Source organism: Bombus pyrosoma, linkage group LG12, assembly GCF_014825855.1.
Source record: "Bombus pyrosoma isolate SC7728 linkage group LG12, ASM1482585v1, whole genome shotgun sequence".
Taxonomy (NCBI): domain Eukaryota; kingdom Metazoa; phylum Arthropoda; class Insecta; order Hymenoptera; family Apidae; genus Bombus; species Bombus pyrosoma.
The window spans coordinates 5,594,436-5,620,194 of NC_057781.1; the positions used below are offsets into that span (position 1 = coordinate 5,594,436).

The following is a 25,759-nucleotide window of genomic DNA, read 5'->3' on the forward strand; positions in this document are numbered from 1 at the left end:
TATTTCAGTCCTGTTCTACCTCTTATGTACTGATACATCCTCCGCTCGCCTATCTAGCGCTTTTAACGCTCAAAATTTCGACTCAGTAATACATCTCCTTTTTTAAATAAATTTCCTAATTTCGAGACCCATTACAAATAGCTTCCATTCGCGTATTTTTTGCAATAACTGAAAGACTAACGACGATCGATGTAAACGAGATCAACTGAGGTCGTCTGTTTCGTGGAGTTGAGAACTTGATAAAGTTTTCCTGTGGGTAATGATAGCCAGAGAATGTAGGAGAAACGAGTCGACGAAAGAAGCTTGAATATATGTTACGTGTGTATCACTGGCAAGCGTGAAAAGGCATCTTGAAAATGCACGACGAAACCACGCATTATAACGATAGAGAGGAAAAGGGTAGGATAATATGTCAAACAGCTAATAGAATTAGCCGAGACAAGTTTCTTAACAAGGCTATTTCCAGCGAATACTTAGTTGATCGAATATCAAGAACGACAGAAATCGCGTTGAAAGTCAGAATCCAGAAACTTCGCGATCTTCCGCTATACCGAAGGACAAGGGAAGTTTCATAGTTATACTTCGAAGATCGATTTAATCATCGTTGCACTAAAGGGTGTACTTTATTATTGAAAGTGTGTTATATATTGGAAAATTTCCCTACCACTCACAAAGGATGTAGGTAACATAAATGTTTTAGTAATAAATCGTTCAGGATTATGAGGTAGGATTTTCCTGAATAATTGTCGCTATACGAAACGATACAAGGTTCGAGGAAAATGCGAAGGGAAACCGGTATGATAAGGCGTCCTAATTTGCCGCTGCCAGGCTGCCAATACAGAATTCCATATAAGTTTCTCCATAAGCCATAATAATTCATCACCGACAAGATATGATGCTTTAATCCGCTGGTTTCGTAACGCGCGAACGAAACTTTCCCGAATCTCCATAAATTTTGAAAGTCGAATCGACGGGACGATTTTTCCCGAAAAATCGCTCTAAATTCCTCCGCGAGGATAACCATGTTTCAGCCGAGATCGAGGTTGCCTTTTTCTTAAGCAATCGGCAACTTTAATTCTCGATCGTTGCCCGGGTATACAAAGAGCTTTGCAAAAACTTAATTTAAATCTTCTATGCAGATTAACCGACGGCTGTCGAGAGGTTTTTCACCGGATGCTCGAATCATCGATCGACCCACATTCGTTTTTACGTCGGGCCTCTCGTTATTCCTAGAAAACAATTTGTCCCGAAGCTTTCTCGTGTACGGCGGATCGATTCTCCTCCTCTTGCACGTAGCAGATCCGCATTTACAGGAACTAAACGCGATCGATTCGCATAAATTCTACATAAATCCGTACACTGGCAACCACGATTGAATTATTCTTACATCTACCATCGATCTATTTACCCGAGTCCCGTTTATCTGAGGGGAATGCGTGTAATACCGTCCGCACAGATTGCACGGCAATTTTATTTGCAAATTCATCATCATTAGTGGCGTCGATCGCTTCATGTTCATGAGGACCCTAACACCGCCGAACCTATACATGATACTGAAAGAAAAACAATTTTTTACCATAAAACCATACGCTTATATAAAATTCGCAAAAGTTGTTAAATATCCATGTTCCTTCGTTGTGATTTCTAGCAAACTATCAATTCACCTTAATTCGTCCCTGAGAGTACGTTCCATTAAACTCTACGCAAGCTGCTTGTACGTATTTTTCACGGAATCGTAGCATCGTAGTAGGAAAAGCGTTTCCACAGGGGAACGGTATAGGATCGAGATCAACTTTCCCGCTGTCGTTCGCTCGAGAAACAGGGATACGCGCTTGAAACTTCGCCGTTTCTTTGTGTACGTCCGTGGACGCTTAAACGTTTGCAGGGGTTTACGCGAAGACGTGCACGCGCAAAGAATTCGTAGTACTCGGTCGCAAAGGTGGAGAGAACCAGCGTGGCAGAGGATACGTTTTGCCCCGACTCTGTCTCTCGCCATTACACTCCACCCGCCATTCGTATCCAGTGACGTAGAAACGCTTCGCGTTCGCCCAGTGTGGCGCAGCGCGGGACTACGAAATTGCTTTACCGCCCCCTCGCGGGGTCTTTAATTTGGTTTACTATCGGCCTGCGACCCCATCGCTTCAGCCGCAAACTTTGTCTCCACACTTTTCCGCCGCGAAAATTGCTTGACGAATCCCTCTCCAGCCGAGAAATAAACGCCGTGCCGCGGTACCAGCGAAAAAATTTACTGTCCCTGCAGTGTTCTCTTCTACAGCTCGGAGCACCCGCGTGAAATCTTGCACGGAAAGGTTTTACGTTTCAGATCCTTGAAAAGGAGGATCGAAGAGTAGGTTGGGTCAGCGGCGGAGACTGAAATATCACTTTAGCTGACTTACGATGCGGGATTATTGTTTTATTATGCTAGGAGCCACTTGGTTTGTGAGAAGAGGACTTCTTCGTATACAGACATTAGTGGAAGAATTGAACTACACGACGGAATTTTAACCTCCCTCGCAATACGACGATTGTTTCTGGAAATCAATTTCTTATTGCAGTGGCGCCGATAAAATACGACTTGGACAATGATTAAAATTGTGTCTGTAGCCAGAAAAGATATAGAATCTAGGGAATGCACGGCAGATGGGTGCAACGTTTTTGCCAGGACGACGAAACGATGAGCAAGAAACGTGATCGGCGTAAATTGTTTCCCCCGAGAAAGGCTTCGATGTATCCTCGTCCAACTTTCGACTATTCGACAAAAATCGCGTGCAGGGTGCGCGCCCTATTTGCGGCAGAACGTGTTAGTCGTTCACCAAGGAAAATCCGGTACTGGGGTCCTTTGTCTGTCAGGGCCAGTAGCTATACCGATGGCACACGGCGGAGGGGAATTACCAACGATGAAAGGAGAGAAGGAACTGGTCGACACGGCGACTGCCTCGCGAACGTCGAAAAGTCGCCCTGTCCTGATTTTACGCGAGGTAATCTCTTTCCTTTCTCTCGGTTCGCTTTTCCACCCTACCTCCTTCTTCCTTTCCTCTCGGCCCTTCATCCTCCCCTTTTCCACCGTTGGCTGTCGGTGAGATGGGCGAAGATTGGTTCTACTATAACATGAGAGTTTGCAGTATGGCTCGATCGTTCTTTCTCTAGAGGTTCGTGTCTTTCGTCAGGATATAAAAGGGTCTCTCCAGTGACCAACGTGGTCGTTCCAACGACAATACCTTTTACTAGCGAGCTATTTTCAAGCTGTCGATGTGCCATGAACCGAAAGCTCGCTATGAGCCTAGTAAAATTGTCCATTTTATACGCTCTATCGCACAGGGTATGATATTTCCCGTTTAATATTTCTCTGATTTAAACATACGAAAGATCTACATAAATTCTTTCAAATTCGACCTATCGTTCGTAGAATCTCTTTGATTAAACGATATTTAAATGGCGAACGAACGTTCAAACAATGTTCAAACGACGTTCAACAATTTCTTGTTAGGGTTTCATTCTTGGATTTCTCAAATTCTTCTTTTGCTGAATCGACGAAAGCTAAACGCGAACAGCCTTTTTAGCATTTTACTTTTCATCAAACGATATTTAAGTCGCAAATAAAAGTGCCCGTTTTGTTACTTATTATTTGCAACTGTACGGCAATTGTAGCTGGCCACCAGGATCGGGAGAACTGACCAGTACATTTATTATATCCTTTACCAGTTGCTTAAGTACGTCACCGGCAGAAGCAGACGAGCGCGGCTCTATTTCGCGGACGACGGAAGATAATTAATGCAAATGGACCGGTGCGCGTAATCGCGAGATAATAAAGCGATCATAGCTCAAGGAGAGTACTTCGCGGTGACACTGGTGAATTATGCACGATCTCCCGGTAATTTGAGACGATATTACCCTCGGCAGCATAAATTTCTCTTCTAGACCTGCGACATTTCTTCGATCCTATGGAAAGCATTTTTGCTTCGTAAAAATTGCGACTAATGAGGCCAGAATATCGTACGTAATATTGCACGTGCTTCAAATAGCGAAATATTTATCCTTGTAACGATAAATTGCAAGGAAAATTCTCGGGAGGGTATTCAGGATTTTCACATATATGCGAGTACGATGAATGAAATCCTTTAATGAACAAAATAATAAAATAAGAATGCACAAGGAACGACAACACGGGCTAAAAATGAACCAGGAGTTCCAGTGGCTATTTATTCTAAATTATATGGCCACGTAAATCGCGTATTATGGAAAACGAGGGAATTTTCAACGAGTACGTATTTTGCTTGAGGTCGAAAAATGGCGTCGTCGTGTGGTCAAGTGCATTCGCACTGGACGCCCGGAATAACCGCGGCGCATTTCGAGGTGCAGTAGGAGAATGTGATCCACGTACGCGGCTCTCGTTCCATGGCCGGTATGTATCCCACGAAATATCGGTAAGGGTTGGGTCAGAATGTCAGGTCACGGGACCCCAAAGTCTTGCCCTGGAGAGGTTAACATTACACTAACACGCGTGGACGTGTTCGTACACCATCTTAAATGTGTCGCGCGGCCAAATGTCCTATTCTCGTTCCGATGCAACGAAGACATTCCTGGTCACGCAGTGAAATCGGCCGAAACCTAGTTGCACAATTGGACGCTTTGTTAATTCGCGGAAGCTATTTGCGGCAAATAAACGGAAAGCTTATATATCGTTTAATTAACAATTATCGTCGAAGAATTTAACATTTCATGCTCATATCGCGACTAGAGCGTCATTATTTTGCTGTTTCATTAGCGCATCTCGTTTCATTTAACTGGACAAAAGTGTACTATTGTGTTTGCCTATGTGCGTTTTCGACTACAGTATACCGATGAGATTTCGCGAAATAACCGATGTTTTCCGTAGCGGAATGGAAGGCTTTGTTGTATACTTAAGGTGCTTAACCGTAATTTATCCGTGTGTAACTTTCGTTAAAAATGTACCTTATAGATTCTGGGCATTTCAATTTTTAATAACGTCGATAGTTTACGCGGCACCGCAGAAAAAAAGAGAGAGTCAGTTTGGCCATGGAAATTCGGAAACTCGGCAAATGCCTGTTGTTTACTTTGAACACAAAAGAGTGGAAAATAGCCCAAGTGTATTCGTCGCGGGCGAATAAAATCGAACGGTACTACCGGCAGAATCCTCTGGCAGTGGAGCGTCCTTTGCATGATTCGGAATACAGGCAACTGGTGTATTTGCATGCGAGAAACCGAGGGCATAAACCGAGGACAGAGAAGAAGAGGCACGAGATAGCCAGCGCGAACGCGATACACCCGTACACTATTTGATCAGGCATAGCAAACACGATATTTTCTCACGTGTGGATACACAGGCCGCAAATCCAGACAGGTCTGTCTGTCGGTTTACTCCGCCGCGTCATTATTTGCGTCCCATGGAGCACCTGGACGTGGAACGTGGCTGAATTAAAGGGAGCGATACAGTAGCAGTAGCACCAGTGGCTGCGGGGAAAAAAAAACATTGCCAAGTAACGGGATTATCCAGATCAATTCATCCACCAGCTATAATAGCTACGTTTAATCCGACCCCGCTTTGAATTCAGCCGGCGACCGCGACCGACGAATATGTCTCGAATAACTCATCTCTGCTGGCACGTTTCGTACGCTCCTGTATCCGAAAAGCCTCGTATGGAACTGGATTGGTGGAACCGGATACATGTACATACGGATTTGTTGGTTTAACGACACGAGACGGCAACGAAAACGTAATTCGTAAAGTCGGAAATCGTGAGTACGCGCGCATCCGAGGAAGCGTCGTCTAGGCGAGAAAAGGAGAAGAAGGGTGAATCATTAATCTAGAGGATCAGCACGCCGTTACCGGGGACGATTTGTATTTCTTGCGATCCGTAATCCGTGCACTTTCTCATAAAAGATCGGGTAGTCGCGTCTAAATTGATTCTCCTGCTCTTTCTTCCCTTAATCCCAGCGTTCTTTCACGATCTTCCTCCCCTGCCGCCTCTTTGTCGTCCCAGCGGCCAGCTTTCGCTGTGCGGATCGCGAGAAATCCCGCGGTATTCCCCGAGAAAGAGAGAAAGAAGAGGAAGAAGAAGAAGAAAAAAGGAACCGGATGCGACCGTTGGATTTTTCATCCTTTTCTCGCGCGAGTCGCGGTACCGTTGGTCCTTCAGCTAGCGAGACGGTAATTGGATAAGTTAATTAGCTTTTTAAATGAAACTTTGTCGAGCTTTTAGATACTCGGACCGTTCTTTTTTCAGCCTTGCGGTCGCATACCTCATCCTCGTTGTTCGTGAACGCGAACGGTGAATGCTTGGTTCCTTTCGAGGAGCCTTAAAGTAAATGCCAGAGAACCTGCCAGACCGACCATCGTCACCCCAACCCTCGCTCCCTCTACTAGCCTGACCCATCCACCCCTCACCACCTTTCGTCCTTCACATCCTCTAACCGTTAATTGAAGCCATAACGCCGTAGAGCCTCGAGCGTCCTTAATGCAGCCGAGCTGCGTCACTTTAATTGAAAGTGCACGGATTCCTCTGATAGCTGCGGCTGCGGTTCCATCGTGAAAGAGTAAGAGAGGCCAGAGGTTCAGAGGGTGTTAGTTCACGACCAACGGAAAACGAATGGATGGATACGATGCACTCGGACGATGGAAGTAAGCATTTACCTTAAATATACTTTGAATCGCGTTACACAGCCGGCCTCTGGTTATATCTGTATGTATACGACGTGTTCGTGTCTCGAAACGGTAACACAAAGCTCGAACAGAGACTACGAAACCTAATCCAAACCGAAATACAGCGAGCCAAGAATTTCGATGTTTTTACGTCGTGTCTGATGTTTCGTCGCGATGCTGAAGGGTGATTTATTACGGGAAACGATTTCGTGCTTCCTTCCTCAGCCCTCTCCACGCTCGTCGCTGTTTCACCAACGAACCGCATAGACTATTTCGTTGAAGTAGTTATAAGTAAATGCGCCGTGTTCCACAAACGGAAAAAAAGAGGAAGATGAAGGGGAAACGTGAACACAGGAAATGAAATTCCTTTGGACGTCGACGTGCTCGTTTTATATGCTTATTAACTTCGGTTTGACGGAGTGAATATCAAACGGCGTGAGTTAGTCGAGTGAAATAAATAAGATCAAAGAAAAGTTTTAACGAGAACTTAATCAACGACCGCCAATGTTTCCGAACAAACAGAGTTACGGAAAAGTACCGCCGGAGTTCGATAAACCATTATTTATGATATTAATGCTGCAAATGTGTACTCTACTTACTTCCTCATTTCCCCTTTCTTTCTCTCGCTTCACTTTTTGTTGTCTTTCTCATTTTTTGGACACATAAAGTTTTAACGAGAAGATTTATTCAAATTCTCCCCGATTTCTTCTTAGTTCAAACGCTACTAAATGAATAAACAAGCGTTTGTATAACTTTGCAAATAGCGTTCTGCGTGTACAACGTGCAATGTGAAATTTTCCGATTAGACGAGATACCGGTCTCATGATGCAACAATTTTATTATTGCAGTTAATAATTTATAACAATGCGTAATAACGTGTGACAGAATTATCGTTATCGCGTGTGCAGATTCGTACACGGCTATATCGACAGCTTCGAAATATCGATTAAACGTTTACATCGTCGCACTTTTGAGATACTAGTCATTCTTGAACATCCTCTATTCGTCGATTATCCATCCGAGCGAAATCGAGGCTGTCGGATAGCCCGTGATTAATGAAGATACATAATGATATCAATTCATCGCACATACGTCCGCCATAAAACATCGACAATCCGAAATCTGGTTATATCGGACGATTTAAAATACAATATACACTGCTGGGTAAAGTTATTCGCGAGCTAATCAATTTATTCTGAGAACAACATCGCGAAAGGTACTGGTATACCGAAGGAAATATATAAAGGACGATATTCCACGGCGGTATTATTTATCCTTTCGAACAGTACTAGTAGAAATGTTCCTCCGTGAAACAAAAGATCATTATTTCGTTGGAAATCCCGACGTGAACCAAAAGTTTCCAAACAGCCGCATCTGTCTGTCGAGCGCTGTACACGTAGCTTCCCGTTAAGTTTATTTGTTATTATTCGAAGTTCGCAAGCTTGGCGAACGTCTGATTGCTGATTTATAAAAATAAAAAGTAGATTTCGACTAAATTCAAAAACGAAACGTAGAAGAAAACGTAGCAAACAAAATTATTTTCTTGCCTGCAAGTCGAAGCAGAAAGTACGTGACCCAGGGATTTCGGGTGGTCCAATTACTCCGCTGAATAATTGTCCGAACTTACAAGTTGTTGTTAACGAGTACCGCGGATAACTACGGTGACTTCTGTTTCTTGGGCTGAATAATTCCTCGAGTACGGGTTGCCAAGAACTTCTCGCTCGTAAACAGAACGAGGCCGACGTTACGTTGTCGAATATCGAAAATAAAACAAAGCGGCCAGAGCAACTTGGGAAAGTTAACGGTCTTTTAATTAACAGAGTGACGCAACGAACGTGACTGTGAAACGAATTAGATTGTTCAACGAAAACCCGGCGAAGCTCGAGACGCATCTTCTACGGTAAAATGCAAGTTCCCTTACGCTACGATTTTCTATCGCTTTTGAATTTCGTTTCACTGTAAAATCGAAATTTGACTGTTCATAATTCGACTAATAATTCGATTAATTTTTATTCGTAATTTGCTAAGAAAAAAAAAGGGAAATATGCTTAAACATTTAACACGTGAAATATTCTGCGATAATAATACACGTATTATAATATAAAATGTAGCACATGCAACGTCGACGTAGCATTGTACACTTCACGATAATTTCTGCAATCAGAATTTTCGTAACGAAAACTGAGAAAAGACAGAGACAATAAAGAAAATGCCACAATGCCGTAGCTTTATAACATATACTTTGTTAAGAATTTAATTTCCCACTCGATATTCTTCCAATTCTTTCAAACGAGAAAAATGATACCGATGCAGAGTAACATAAATTCTAATTTCGCATACAATCTACTCTCGGCGTAACGTCGATGAAACAATATACAACATTTAAAAACTCGAAGAGCGAACAAAAGCAAATTTCTCTCCATAATATTTCAGTAGGTGCTTCCTTGAAAATAAATTCATTTAAAACGAATATCTGTATTCATAAAATAATTAATCGAACTTTAATATTCCAATATTCTCGTACGCACGCATATCAGGGCCATCGTTCTTTATTTATAGCTTTCTTTATTTTCAAACTCTCCAACCTCGTAACTATCATTATAGTACTAATAAAATTCTGTTCAATATCGTATTAAATATATTATTTGTTTGGAAGTTACATAAATTTCGAGAAACAGCGAACATCGAATCTTTACAGAGAAAGGCGCGTACGCGTCTCTGATGTTAATGGGGAGCAAAACCTTCACGCTGCCACGGTATAATTAATCACCTGTCGGGTACGGAAACCCATGTCCGCCGAGTCGTTGATACTACTACTGGCCGCGCAGCATATCCCATACGGATCCGTTTTCCTTCCTCCTTCTTCGTTAACTAGCGCGTTATCGTAAACCAGCCTCGATCGTATATACCAATTAAAAAGAAAAAAGAGACACTTCATTTGTCTAACACGGAGAATCATCCGTATTAACGTAACAAACGATTAAAGCTAACCGATACAGTTACCAATAATACCAATACGATAATAGCCGCGGATATAATATTTTCCAGTTTACAATGATACAAAACCAAATTTCCCAAATAATCATAACGCCAACTGATAATTTTCGGTGTATTTCGACTCATGTGAAAACGATACTGTATCGTCGTCTAATATTTGTTATGTTACACGTAACAGCCATGATCATTTAATTATTAATATCTTCCATTGGATATTTCATCCAATTAGACGGTCGTTGTTATCGTTGCTGCCGATAGCAGACCAGGGGAAACATCGAGGAAGTCCTCGACAAGACTAGTTTAGCGCGAGTGCCGTAAAACCGTCACGACGTGCGGAGACAGCCTCGTTACGGTTCCGCTCGGAGTTACTCGTCCAAACAGAATTTTATCTCAAGCGCCATCGTTACAACAGGCCTGGCTTGCCAATCGATTTCTCCGATAACGCGCCAACTTAAACAGATACACCGAACTTCCGGGTAAACTTTCGCGCGATTAAGACTGTTAATGTTCGCGGAATTACCACGAGATAGCTGGAACCTCGAACATTCCGTCGGCGACTCGATAGAAATCACCCGCACGATTATTATCGATCGGTCGTAGACTCCGCGTTCGCATTCACGTTCAGTCAGACCGCAAACAAATTTTCCGTGAAACCCAATTAAGATTCCAATAACGAAGGCGTTTCGTATCTTTCATAAAAAAAATCTCCGACAGATCGTTGCGATTCCAGTCAGTTTCTGTTAAACCACCTACAAAGTGGAAATAGCGGTCGCGATACGAGCGGAACGTATCGGAATAATCCACCGCGATCTTGATCTTTACAGCGTACAACCAGGTTGCATTACCCGGAGGTTCACCGATATCAGAACTGACCGTAAAACTCCGATCACGTCTATCACGTTCGTGACCGGGCAGTCGAATGTTGTGCCGTCAGTCAATCGCACCGCTATAAAATATGTCAGCAGACCGTATTAACGAAGCATTAAATTGACGCGTATAGAACATCGATGAATGGCGAGGATTCGACCGATCGTGTTTTAATCTGATCTCGTCGAGGCACAAACGGACAAAATTTCAGTGATTTTTATTACACGCCGCTGAAAGGTTGTGTCAACGATGACATTAATTCGTCGAAATATAGTTTGCAGTTTGAAAACGCCGCGTGTAGAACGATCCACGGGATCGGTTCACGGTGCAGGAAGAGCCAGTGCATACGTAGAAATCGTAGCGAACGTGAAGTAGGCAAGAATTATGGCAGCTGGCAGATCGATTACTCGTGTAGAACGCGTCCGGTCACGTGACTTCCCGTGATTCTAATTCAGTAGGACGTAAAATGTTCGAGTGTCGTGTGCGGCGTAACGCTACGTGTTCGCACGTAAACCCTATTCTCCCTTGTTGCACGGTGTCAATCGAAACTGAGAAAAAATCAAGTTTCGGCTGCCTTTTACCTCTCGCTTTCACCTTCTTACAATCTGACATCGATGGAATTAAGGGAAATATGAAACGTATTCTTGTCGGCAAACAAAACGATTTGAGTCTAACTTATGTATTAGAAACTTATGCATTTCTGTGAAGAACGAGAGACACGAATAAATTATTAAAAAATACAATTTTAAGTGAAAGAAAGATAATCATAAATAAAGTAAAATAAAAATTCAAAAATTCGTACGCGATAAAAGGAGCGGTCAAGAAGGCATTGGTATCCCCACCCCCTCCCATAACTAAGAACGAACGAAATCTATTCACGCGTATCATTTACATAAAATTCTACACTCCTTTTGTTTACGAGACACAACAATGAGACTAGGACGCCAAGATGAATCCATACACAAGAATTCGATCGTCTTGTATCGTCTTTTGATCGTCCTTTTGGCTGTACTCGTTCTGATACATACTCGCCCCCGTTGTTCTCGTTCAACGTTGCAATGAATAGAGGAAGAACAGAGAGAAAGAAAAACGCGCGCTCTGAAATTGCGATTTTACTGTGCCGCGGCGTCGGTAAATATTTACCTGTCAGGCTGGCTGTTCGTTTCTCTCTGGTCTCTGCCGCTCTTTAATTAACACGCGTTGTCCTTCTTCTTTTGTAATCCTCCCCTCTCGTTTCTACGACACTTCACTCTCCAAGGACGAAGTCGGCGAAAAATAAAAGACCCGCTACCGGTCCCTTCACTGACAGACACGTTTCACCGATCCTGCAGGACCCTTGCTTTCCTTTCCTCGTTAACGTTGGATTACACGGTTGCTGAGACAGGCCATTCGATTCCCTCTTTCGATTTCCTTAGGCTCTCATATTCGAACGCGATGTCTCTGCCGAACAATACCATCGGCTAAACGATAGCTATCACGAGTCTCCTATCGACCCATCCTGCTCATAAAGCTCACCGAATTCTGCGACGTAATATTTCCCACCGGTTTGTATACACATGCCAACGATGGATCGTCGCCTCTGCGTAAGGGTACGACAAATACGTTCCGATATGAATGTGTCGATGTTTCTCGCGATGAGAATTGCCAGCAAGTCTCCGCGGAGATTTTTCCAACTTCCGGCCGTGCCACGAGCAGACGCTTAATGGACTTTAATGGATCGCGAGCGTAGGATCGTACATGGCGGAAAAAGTTTCACGGAACTTCGGCCACCGGACACTCACTGGGTTATTAATGAAGGAAATTGAACGGATCTCACCGAGCACCGAATACAGAAGAAGTTAATGGATTTTCTTCCTTGGCGCTTTCCAGACGTTGCAACGAGTTCGAGTGGTAACGATTTCGAGGGTTCTTCGTTTGCTAAGTTCTACGCACTACACATACACTCCGTCGAACGTCACTTCATCCACTGTACACTGATAAAGTTTTCGTGTGATCCGGTATAGAATCCTTCGCGCCTTCGTCGACGATAGTCATATTTAATCAGTCGTGATCTTGGCCACCCTTTCGTCAGGCATCCTCGTGATCGGAAACGCGCTCTCTGTTCGAACGTCTACCGATGATTGACGAAATCGAGCGTACGAACGATCGTTTCTACTTCGCAAGGAAACTTTTAAACGAAACTGTCCTTACGAACGAATGAATCGCGGACAACGACGCGACGTTGAGGCGAACTTTACGATACCCGACAGGCGTGAAAAAATGTGCGTCCTCGTCGAGGGAACGTCGTTTGCATCGTGTCGGCTAACTGATCGAGATACAGGATGCAGTTGTCGCCGTCGACGACGAGGAACGTCACCGGGACGAAGGCTCGGCACGCGAGTTCGCCGGCCGACTGAAGCACGGTTCGACTGTCAGCCGACCCCAAACCCCGAAACTCGACTCGACTCCTCTCCGTTCAACGTGTCCGCCGTCTTCGTCGGTTCCCCATAGCGATAAGGGGTGGCTGGGGGCGCAGAGGGCATAAACAGTCCAAGGGAGAGGGATGGAGTATTCCGCGCCTGCGCCAGGTGTACGAGCCGACGAGAGTCTTCCTTCTACTTTATGCTTGACACTCGCTACTCCTGCGTTGCTTGTGCAGGTGAAATAGATAACGAGCCGAAATCGTAAGTCGTCTGATATCTTTTTAACCGTCTTTTAACTACGATCGAACATCGGATCTTGTATACGACGCGCGTGCATATGGTCCCTCATGCGTGGAGAATCGGTAAATTTACGATGCCTAAGCTAACGCCGCAAAAACGACCTAATCGATCGGGGAATTAACCCCATGCCTTACATTCTCTTCTTCCTCCTTTATCTTTTCCTTCCAACTATACGTGTTACAATTCAGCACTTGGATACTGCGCTTTCTCACGGAGCGCTTCGACGTAATTTCTTTCTTCTTCTACGAAAATGAAATTCTCGCTATAGAACATTAAACACTGGATATAATTCGCATTAGTTTCCGATGCTATAAGCTACATTTAAATCCGACAATGTATAGATGAATTCTATTTACAATGAAATTTTACGATTAATACGCTTCGATATTATAGGGTAAAGCAGGTTAATCGACAGTTTGCGTGTAATTCTGTAGCATTTTGTCCTATTGGGTAAGATGAAACAACTAAGCGGATGAACGTTCTATGATGGGACAAAAGAGAACAAAGCCAACGGCCGATGATATTGTCGCAAAATCAGTCGACGTAACGTAAGCACGAGCAGTACCGGAGGACGATGTTGCGATTCACGAACGTTCGCATCGATTAATTAACGTAAACCACTATAAATCAATTGAATTGTTGTTCTCGGTACAGTCAACGGTTTTCCGTGGTTAACCCACGGAATTTCAGATTTGCTCTCTGTTCTTGTCCCATTGCCTTTACCTTCTCCGTTGCACCGTCTGCGTCTGCTCCACTGTCTGTCCCTTTTTCGCGTTCCTCCGATTCCGCTTTCAAAGTTGGTATCGACGATTCGATGTGAGAAATCAATCAGTCCTAAAACCACTTCCGAGAAACTTAGCAAGCGCGTTTCGCCGCTTGACGTCGGTTCAAGAGTCTTCCGAGTAGCGATTCGTCCACGTTCCAGCCCTCTTTGACTCGCTCGGTTAAAGTGACACGGGTCTTTTCGGTTATATGTCGAATTCGAGTTACGTTTCCAACTTAAAGCTGGAGAACTTTCTCACTTTTACCGTCGATCATATTTCACGCTTTGTTACCGGAATTTCAGATTGATCGTAGCATAACATGGTTTATGACACTTGACATATCATCCGGATTAGAGTCTAATCGTTAAATGGTAGCTGTTAAGTAGCACAAAATATATTTCAAATTTGGAACAGGAATCTTTCACAAGTACTACGATTAAACTTATCGTCCGTGTGTCAAGAAAAATACAAGGCAAGATTAAAGTCGAAAGAGCAAAGAAACTGAATGGGATTTGAGACAAAAGTTTAGATCCTCGAGAGATTTGGTTACATCTGGAAGTTGTAAAGACCAGAATTTTGTTGAATTGCATTAATTAAGCTGGCGCGTATCTTGCATAAATACTACAGATTTATATTATGTCATTCCATAAATAATACCTTCCGAAAGCTGAATTTAAAACAATGGAATTCATCACGATAAGAGTTTTACCAAAAATAGAACGGAAAACTCAGTACGAAGATAACAAACGATTATAAAAGAGGAGGGGGGAGGAAGGTCACTGATTAATTACCAACAGATAGTTGTTTATTTTCACCTAATCTACGTAAATGAAAAAGCCGCGTTATTTATAGAATAACCTAATACATATATCCACGCGAGGTATTTCCTGAAATCTCATTATCTCGCATCACGTGTAGTATCAGTATGTTAACTGTTACACGCGTAAATATCTACGTACGATTTAAAGGAACAATGTTGCTGCAAATAAATAAATAACGACGAATTCGATCGATCATTATCGTTATCTTATCAAGAAAATGTGGAAGGAAAGGCACGGAATAGACTCGGCATATCGATACGCGACGCAGTGAATTCGTCAACTAGTGAGCTTCAACGGTCATCGAGTAGGAACAATAACAATAACCGAGATAACGCACGCAATGCAACGCCGCGAGATCCGTTTAGCTACAACCAAATTGCCAGTATTATCAGTTATCGGATTATTACGGCAAATTGTTCGGGTTTGCCTTTACCAACTAGCCTACATACTGCGCGACCCCTCTGGCGACCCGGTTCACCATGTCGGCGGCGTGGCGGTCTCTTTTCGCTCCGTCTCGCTTTCATCGACGCGTTCGCCGGTGACTCGTCCCATTTGTCTCCTTCGCTCACCATAGTGGAAGCGTGTTCGATGCCGCGCGGCCAGATGCGCCGTTGTTCGCGTAAGCATACGGTAAATTCCAACTTGGCCGAACTCTAAACGTAACCTCGCGTGGAAAGCTGACGCTGCCAGTCCGCGAATGCGGAGAAAAGTGAATGGAACGGCTGGCGGAGAAAGGAAAAGCAACTGACTCGAAATATGTATTCCGGCACGGTGGCGTTCGGAGAAGTTTCGAAACGACTTCGCACCCAACATCCAAACGTTTGTGCTCGAGTTACGAGACTGTTACACCGCGGATACAGCTAGTAAATTCGAGAGGTAAATGCCGCTCAATCGTCGATAACGCGTCTACAACGATGTCCCAACTTGAACTGTTCAATCACCTTAAGATGCTCGTTACGCGAGCAACGTTCCCATTGATGGGCCATACTTGTTCAGATTTTTAGTACTTGTATACGACATATATGTGTGATGTAACGAGAAACGTTGCTAAGAACAATGATATTCTCTCTCTGTATGTGATTGTTAAAATTTGTCCAATAAAAGTTAGCGTCGCAAAGAATGCTATATGTGAATTACGATCTTTCGTTGTGAGTTATTTGCAAATGGAAATTGGAATTAGAATAAAACCTTTCCTTACGTATTGCTGAACTTTTGAACTTCGCCTAGGGATAATGGGAATACGAACCTCATTTAGGGACACACATACCCGTAAATATCCATATGTAGGTACCTGTAGATAGCAGTAACATGCTTGTACACGTAATACCCCGATAATACGCTAAGTCTGAAATATGGGTATCGCCAATGGCGCCCATTGAGTCTGCAACATGATCTTACGAATACGAACCTCTATCAGAACTGCGTGAAGTTCGTGGTCTCGTTATTTACTATTCGCTCATACGATTTCTCAATCAACGTCGTGGCTGTACTCGATCGTATACGATAACGGGAATTTCACACATAGTCGATGCATAAATTTCCAATGACTTTCGATATCGTACGAAAACGTGTATCATTCGATATCTTTCTGGGTCACTGCAGATATCACTGCTGCATAAAAACGTCCGCATTGTTATATACGGAAAACGTTTGAATATTGACCAGTGCACGCGTGTACGAAAAGAACAGCACTTGCGGCGACGCGACACAACAACGTGATAAAGAGATTTTTGAAATATCACCGAGATATAAGCCTCTCAAAAATACGACAATTATTCACGAATCAGTCTTAAAACCGTCACGGAGTGATTTATGCGTGAAGGGGAGGTACACGTGGCTATTTATGTCGTAAAGATATATTTCGCGGTGGTATCGCTGCGCTTGATAACAAATTGTTTCGCGGCGTTTCCCACTTTTATCTAACTCCATGGAGAAGACGCGATAGAATGAACGCAGAAATGAATATACAATGATACGACATCCGGCGATCATTAATAAACCGTCTTAGAAATCATGTGCCCGATCTTCCGTCGACGGTACATGCCACGAATCCATTAGAGTAATTTATTTATCCTGGCGTCTAATTATTTACTATCTACATCTGGGAAACTTCAGCACTCTTAGAGCGATAGGCTCCGGTTTAAAATCGTAGCAAGCAGCCGAGTGAGTTGTTACGCTGAAAAATCGTTTCGACGATTCTATCCTTAACGAGATCCTGTTCCGGTGGTTTGCCTGATCGATCTCGCTCGCTAACCGGAAGCAACTCTTTTTCTCTCGTCTAAGCGACGACTTATGAAACTTTCAAACGCGTTGCTTCCAGACCACGATGTCTCTTCTTTAATCTCGAAACCCGTATACTCGAACGCCTTTACCATTCCCGGTGACGTTATCGAACAACGGTCGATGGTTCTGTTCAGGGACAAAGGAGACCGAGGCGATCTAGACGTTCCAGACGTTGCTACGTGCTCGACTGCGTTTCGTTCGTAAATCGCTAGACCACCCTTGCCTGAAAATCGTAGCCGAAGGCAACGATGACGATTTTGTTTTAATCATGCCAACTCGCAGGGGTCAGAAAAATAGAGATGGAACGAAACGGGCGAGATGAAGGCGGAGAAGACTGATTCAGGGTCCCCCGGTAGTATCTGCCTGTTCGAGGATTGAGTTCACCCTTGTTACGGTGACACTGCGGCTGGGTAGAAGTCTCGTTCAAACGTCCTAGAAGGGGTTGGATGTAGAGACGGTGGTTTCAGTCGCCGAGCGTTTCCGAATCTCGGCGGGGTTAATAGTCGAACGTGCCTGGAGGGATTCTCCAGCGCTGGCTCCGCCATCCCTGCCATTTCCCTGCCACCCTTATCCCCACCACCGCCATGCCATTATTGTTCGTTTCTGAAAGGCTGAATCTCAGCATTCAGTCTCCTACTTCCTCCTTTCCTTTGCTTTCTCGTACCATTCCTTCGACCTCTCCTCCTCCTCCTTCATCCTCCACCTCCACCTCCACCTTCACCTTCTCCTCCCAGGCAACGCAATCTCACCGCTTCCGTGCTTACAACCAAGACGGCTTTGCTTCCGACACCAACGGCTGTCTTGCCGCGATAATATGTTAATCAGCCAGTCGCGATGTGTTAATTAATGGCCGTAGGCAGCAGCGAAATGTCGATCGCTCGATGTTACCCCCAGAATCGTTTCCTATCAGGCACGACGCGACTCCGACGACGCCGCACAGCACCGAACGTGACCGGTTTATTTCGAACTGGGCGAGCGCGTCGTGCGTTGCGACATTATTAATAAACGCGAAACAGATTAATTCGATCGATGTCGTTCTACGCGATTAGCGAACATTCCACGGGCCGCTGTTGAGCGCGCTGCAAAATGCATCGCATACATCGGGACGCATGGTCGATGTCAAATGTTGCGATCTCTCAGCGAGATTCGAAATTCCGTTTGTACATTCATGGACGCGTTAATTTTTCATGGTGTCATGTCGCAGAGAGTCGAACATAAATCAATGTCCCTTCGTGAATTCCAACTATAGGCAGAGAGGTGTTTGAATTGGCGCAGCGGTCGATATTCTCCTACTTTTAATTCGCTCGCGAAATCATTAACGATAAGACAATTTCCACTTGCTAACAACGTCGTTAACGAACGACCGAAATAGACGAGGAAGACTCGGTAATTTTCTCGGAACTCGACTCGGGAATTTAATCGGTGGCATCAGAAAACCTGACGAAGAGAAATTGGTTACAGTGTTGATACGCCGATTATTTCGGGCTCCGTTTTAATTATACCGTCTACCGGAACTTAAACTATAAAATATAGTCTTTATCTGTGAAACCACCTATCGGTGAAAAGCAGCCTGTTACTTTTCAATTAAACCGATCGACGCCACTTCGACGGCGAGCGAAACGCTGAAACGGTAAACAATGCGAATATTCTTGAAAGTTCGCAAGTTGGCAAAGAATCGGCTTAGAATCGCGACGCATCGACTAGTCGGTGGCAAACAATCGGAGTTGAAAAGTGATCGCGACGATGCTCGACCTCGCCCGCGCATAATATCAATTGAGAAGTTGGCGCGTCAACAGATTTCATTTGTAACCATGGAAGCCGTCGCTTTGACTTCTTGCGAGGAAAGTTAACCATCTGTTTAAATAAAACTTCCTTCTCTCGAGCCTCGAATCTCATCGTCGTGTTATCCATTTCGGAAATTTTCCAGCCAACTAACGCGCCGCAAACTCAAACGTCGCTTCCCGGCGAATATACGTGTAACCAGTTCGTAAAGCTCGTCCGCTGGCTAAAACAGAGCAGCGGTGTAAAATAGGAAAATGTACGAGCCAGCGTATGCGAAATATACGTAAAGCAAAGCCGATACGTTCAAAAAGATTGCCGCTGCTATGAGCACGGCGTGTCTTCTCGTAGCTCCGCTCCTCTTTGCCTTTCTCGTTTGTTGGTCGACGTTTATTTTGCGGTTTTCGCGAAAGCGGATAAACGAGAAAGCATTGATTATATTTACAACAGAGCCTCGAGGCTGGATTTAACGCGGCTTGGTGAACGCTCGCTTTCGCGAAAATTTTCGACTCAGTGCCATCGCGTGCTCCTCGCTACCTTGCAAATCACGGTCCGTATTCCGTAGAGTCATTCCTCTCGTAAAACGTATCGACGCCATTAACGGAGAAATCTGTACAATTTTGACAAGAATTTAACTCGGTCGATGTCGAGGAAAATTTAATCGCAGGACGATAACACGGCTGTTTATCGGTGCGTTCTTTCGTCGAACGGGATCGTGAATAGCGGACACGTTTATAACCGTGCCACGCGAAACAACGTACCGGTTATGGTTGCGCCGACGAAAGGTTTATTATCTCGTGCGCGGCATAACAAGGGACGCCGTTACTCCTTGTTGGTTGGCGTGCAAACATAAGAGAACGTCGATCCGACTCCGGTAATTCTAGCACACTCATCCGTAAACGTAAACCCGCTCGACGTCAGCCAGGGTACTTTTATTCCGTGCTCGGCAAATTTTTAAGCGGGCTACAGCGAAAGACAATCTCTTTATACGTTCCCCGCCGTGTTTTCACCGCGAAATTGCGTTGTCACCCTGCATCTTCGTCCAGTCTTTTCTCCATTCGCCTCCGTGGTACAGGGAGAGGATGTCCCGGGCGAAAAAATGTCGAAAACGAGCCACGATATGTAGAGAGCGTGAAAAAACACGCCGTGCAAAATGAGACCGACAATTTTGACAACATCTGTCTGGCGCCCTCGTACCTTGCCAAATATATCGCTCGCGTTATTATACGTGCAAATTATAGATATACCTACGGAGACAAGGAACACGATTGTGTCACTAAGATTTTAATATTCTAACATTCAAAATTTGAAATTTGAGTTTCAGTTTGATACGTCTCTTTTCCCATACTACCCAGAGATAGTAGTAGCGGCACTTGGCGTCGTAAAAATATTTTAAACGCAGCCTTGAGAACAACATTTTTATGGAAAACGCAGCAGTGCGGACGAAATTACTGGGAAACATCGTTACGACGATTTTAATCCGCGCACGTGAATAGGAAAGGCGACGTGGCTCGCTCTAAATCAAGTTTCGTTAAACGACGAATAAATCGAGCTTTTTCACGGAGTCGCAGCACGGTGTTTAAAAATGTACGCTTAAAGCTTCGAGCGTGCAACCTGTGTACGTGTACACGATTCTATCCGGGCTTATGCGCACGGGGTTACTTAATCCATACGGAATTCCTGCCCCGACTATCCTCGTCCTGCATGCCAAGTAACTCGCCCACCTTACGCTTTTCCAGCCTTCTCTGCCTCTTGCTAAAAATCCGCGTTTCTTCGAGTATAAGGCTCGCTAGATGACGATAATCGATTTTGAAATCGGATATTGATATCGAAACGCGAATGTTCTACGAATTGAAAATTTTAATAGTAATCGATCGAAGAATTTAAAGAATACTATTTTGTCGTCGTATGTATATCGAATGTGATCTTCCAACAATTTTTTGGTATACGAATAACGAACAACAAGTTTGTTAACAATGGTTAATGCGTCAATCTGTTCAACGTCACAAATTGTACACACAATGCATCGTTGGATATCCATAGCCGTGAAAGCCGTCATTCGCAACCCTCTGCTCACAATGCCGTGTCATGATACTACGGGATATTGCGATTCTATGGAACATCATGGAATTTCAAGATGGCCGTCAGGGGAGAAACCGGAGGACCAAAAGCAAAAGGAATTCAATTTCGCACTGATCGTCTTTTATGTCCACGTTTGTACGAGCATTTATATCTCGACATCGATTTGAGAACACGTCGATAAACGTATCCTGTATCAAAAACACAATGTTGCCATCGAAACGTTTGACATTTTCATAGTGTCGATATCCTATTTCTAAACTTAAAATGTAACGCCGCGTTATCAGTCTCGTATTTCGCGAATCGATTGATATTTCAGCAACGGGATATTTGTTTCGTTCTTGAGATCGTCTTTCGCGCGAACGATCGAGCAAATTTCATTCGGGACACGGAATTTTACTCCTCGATCAATATTTAACCAATTAATTAGCGGTTGGTTTACCAATCCATAGAATGTTCTTGGCGCATTCAAAGAGAAGGTGAAAGAGCCCGGTCGACGGAGTTACAGCCAAACGAGCTCGTGTTTGCCGTGTCCGTGCTCCATAACGTTCGTAGCTTTGATAAGGATCGCTTCAATTATCCATTCAATTACGAGCGGCGATCCATAATCGTCAAATGCCTTAGGAAGCTCGATCCGAAGATTTCTCTTGTCTTCTGCCTGACCGGTGGATGTACAGGAGAAAGGAACGTCGTTCCATCCTAATTGCCTGCCGTACCAAGCGTTCGTATCAATTTCACGTGCCAGACACGATATTCCAACTAAATAACCTTCATTTAGTTCAATTCGATTAAGTCCCGTTTAAAGCTTCCATTGTGATCGAATTAGTCGCGCGCATCGACGCGGCGCGAAATTTCACGGGGAAGCAAAGTGCATGAAACGCGGCGCGACACCGAAAGGCACCGGCCGCTTATGATCGATCATTTTTGCCTGGCGTTAACGAATTTTCTAACGTCGTTAAACGTTGTTCCGGCCAATTTTCGTGCATTCTCGCGATATTGTCAATTAGCACCTTTGTACCGGTCCAGAGGGAGAGAGAGACGAAGCACGCTATTGCCTGTCATCGTCGACCGAAAGAGCTTCTGTACACACAACGACGCGTGTACAAGCGTGAATATGGGCACACGTGACCGAGCATAGAACGATACATAACACAGAGGAGCAAGGAAAGCGTCGATGATAAAGACGGAGCGAAAGAGAGACGGACAGAGGACACGGGAAGAGGAAGGTTGGATACGGTCGAAGGCTGAATTCACTGCGAAAGGGTCCGTCGGTAGGGATAGAGGAAATTGTATGCGATGCGGTCTCGAGGTCGAGGTTTACCTGGTCGCACCACTCTGTAGGGATGCTTTGCGCGTGTATCATACCAACCCCGAGTTAGCGAGCTGATGGACCATAGTTCAGCCATGGTCGACCATACTAGTAGATCGTTCCTCTACGGCGTACGCATAGTTCGAGGTGTCACCTGACCTCGAGCTCGTCCTCGATGTCACCATATCCGGTCAGTGCATGCAGGTAACGTGTTACGTGAAAGAGCCGAGTCACGGGGCTGGCGAAGGTAGAAAGCAAGGATCGACAGAGGGGAAACGCGCGAGAAAGACGTCAAAAGCTACTACAAGAGAGAGATAAAGAGAAGGGACATGGGGTAACGATGGCTGGTTGTGTGTTCCGACGTAATATGGGCTTGTTCCCGTTTGCGACGCGGTTCTCCCGTGCTTTGCAATTAGCCTTTGTCGCGAATGCCCGACCAACCATCTCCTCCCCCTCGGCCTCTACAACCCTTGAAAACCTCCACAACGTCCTTCTATCTTCGCCACCCTCTCAGGATACCCTAATATCCAAGCGTCTAAGCAACCGCTTTAACGTACACAACCGTGTTATCGGACTTTCAGTAAAATGGAAAATTTATATCAATTTTCGCGCTTTGGTCTCCCCTTCCTCTCAGCAAGATAACCAAAGTTTCAAGATTTTTCGCGTCGCGAAATTTATGACTCGAATTTACTTATCGTTAGTAGTGTTCACGGTTGGACGAAATTACAGATTAAACGCGATTTCACTCGTATAAACGGAAGGTAATTTCGATGATGGAAATTCCGAATTTAGAAGCGAACGATCACTTTCGATATTAGGTTGCTCGTCCGGTTAGTTTTGAATGGACTTTCGCGTGCCACATGTTCGTACAATAATGGCTCAAAGCGAGCAATGATGCGCGTCAAATACAAGAATGTACCTACGATATAGCCTACATAGACAGGATAGAAAGAGACTCGTACTCGAATCTGCAACTATGCTCGGCAACTTTTGCGCGCTGACTGATCGATTTCGAGTAATAGAACAGCGAATTCATAGATACACCGATCTTCTCTATCGCCGTATCTCCAATCATAGCTCGAATTTAGCCATGACGAACGTCTAACGTATCTTGTACGGTTCTTCTTCTGCGCGGTAGAATCGAAGATTCTATCGGAACATCGGTCTATCTATCTTCCACGTGTTCAATTCGCGAAACGCAAAAAATATACGTTTAACCCAATGAAATTCGCGTTGTCTTTGATTCTCGACGCGAAGAACGTCTCAGGATGCAGAAACAGAGCGGGGAAAAAAGATAATGGATCGCGTAGACTAAGCACGCAGAATGATTATTGCATGAATCTACAGTATCCGCACGCTCTACAGTTTACCTCCTTCCTTCCTTCCTTCTTGCAAAACCTTCTCCCGGTGCTATGGGATTCCGACAGAGCTTGAACGAAAGTGGAATTCAAATTGTTATTTTAATATTTATCATCCGGCTCTTAAATCCCTCGAAAGCTCGCCCTCCTCCACACCGCGTCGTCAGGATCAACGATTCACCTTCAGACATAATCTTCTATGAAAAATGCTAACCGTTCAACTTAACGCTTCAATATTTCAGATATTATCAACCACGGCACGAATAACCACCGTTCACCGACTTCGTTAACGATCTTCGGCCGTTGATCATTTCGAAAAATTCAAACGGATACCTACTATCGCGCCCTCTACCTTATCTATGACACCTGTTAGATAAAAGAGAAATCGGACAGCATAGAAATTTCTTTCTATCGACGAAACGTAAAGGGAAACGAGATGGAAGTATACGTCTCTTGTGCAGCTCGTTTATTGGGAAACCTAAAGAGACCGTTAAACGAGCTGGGCGGGCTTTGATTTTAATCGAAGATTATGCCGCCGGCAATAATCGGCAGTTAGCCGAGCACCAGTCTCCGATGAGGCTGGGGTTTGCTGATAACAGACTTAGCAGGGGTGGTAAGTGGCGCAGTAGGGGGTGTGGAGGAGGGTTAAAACCCCCTCCGGTAACAGCCAACCATGTTACGAATCTCTGGTCGGCGTCACGGCTACATTGCTAGAAGAGCGGATCAGGAGGGCCAGGTGGAAGGAGGAACGTGTATCGATGCCGGCTGGGATAATCGATTGATCGCCTTCTTAATTAGCGGCCGGGGTATTTAGAGTGCCCATTCAATTACACAGTTGCGTAATCTGCTTACGCAGCCTCCATCACCGAGCTTCCTCTGGCTAGAGCTATCCCCGTTTCACGTCACGTGGACTGTATCACGGTGCTCGTCGCCACTCAGAAATTGGATTCGATGCTGTTCCAGCTTTGACGAGAGACTCCGATTAACGGAGAATCACGAGCAACGGCGCAAAGTTTCGTTCGATTCTGCAACTAACCGCCTCTCGAGAACCAAGACTCTTTGAGTCGGTGGAAACGATAGTTTTAGTCCTCCATACCAACAACGAAATTCATTCGCTTTTCGATCGTGCGAATCTATAGTTCGACAAAGTTCGTGTCTTTTTTATGAACGAGTAGCATTGAACACGAATGGACGCTTCTAATATCTATCGTCACAACGTTCAGACAATCGTACGAATTTAAAGCAGCATTCGCGGGAAGAGACTTCTGACTATTCATAAATTTTTCCTTTGTATCTCGTATCGATTGAGACGTTCGTTGCACGGGATATAAATGATCTCACGAACACGTTCAAAATCCCCGATATCCAGATCCAATTCTCCAGGTAAGCGCAATATCTCAAATTAATTCTCACCGTCGTAGTTGTCTGGTATTCCCGACTTGTCCTTTCTCTCATCCTTCCCCATCCCCCTTGCTTCCTTTCGCCCGACGTTGGCACGAGCCTGTGTACATCTCGAAAGTGAGTAGGAGGTTTCCACTTACCCCCTCCGTTGCTCCGGCCTGTTTCACGAGCTTTCCGCTCATCCTACTCCTTCCCTTGGCTGCAAGATGTGTCACCGGCTTATGAGAGCGGCGACCCTCGCCTCTCGTGTTTCTTTCGTGGAAGTAAATGTTTTTAATTTCGCCAGGCCCGACGTCCTCCACTTTCGCAAACGAATGGACAGAGGGATGGCACACGAAAACAGTGAACATGAACGACGCGACGAGACGCGTCGCGATGCTTGCCAACGCCCGCACCAGAGGTTCGTCGCCAACCAGTCCGGACTGTACCAGCCAGTTTCGTCGTTCAACGCTTTTTGCTGTCGCGAAAGTTAACGAGTCGTGAGACGGAAGAACGACGAAAGGAAACACGATGAGGGCAGAGCGAAATCAACGACGTCTAAACCTTCTAAATATCCTAGCAGTTGGATAAAGATACCTCGAGACTCGTCTTCGAATTTGAAAAGATCGGTCGATTATGATAAAAGATTAAGTAAATTTTCTAACAAATATTTAAGATTGTTTAAAATAGAACGAATCTCGTAGTCATTCGTAGATATAACTAAGAGAGGTACTCGTGATAGAATCTCGATGAAGAATG

General features: G+C 44.6%; 1 protein-coding gene across 10 annotated transcripts in view; it reads right to left on the reverse strand.

Annotated features, from left to right (window-relative positions):
• Positions 1-25,759, reverse strand: part of LOC122573408 (agrin-like) — a 382,715-nt gene that overhangs the window by 311,377 nt on the left and 45,579 nt on the right. For 6 of the 10 annotated variants that reach the window (XM_043739723.1, XM_043739726.1, XM_043739725.1 and 3 more), the window contains exon 1: positions 11,669-12,897. The exons of the other annotated variants lie outside the window; for them this stretch is intronic. The gene's annotated coding sequence lies outside the window, so the exon portion shown is untranslated. Of the gene's footprint in view, positions 1-11,668; positions 12,898-25,759 lie in introns of those variants that run through there. 10 annotated transcript variants of the gene reach the window in all.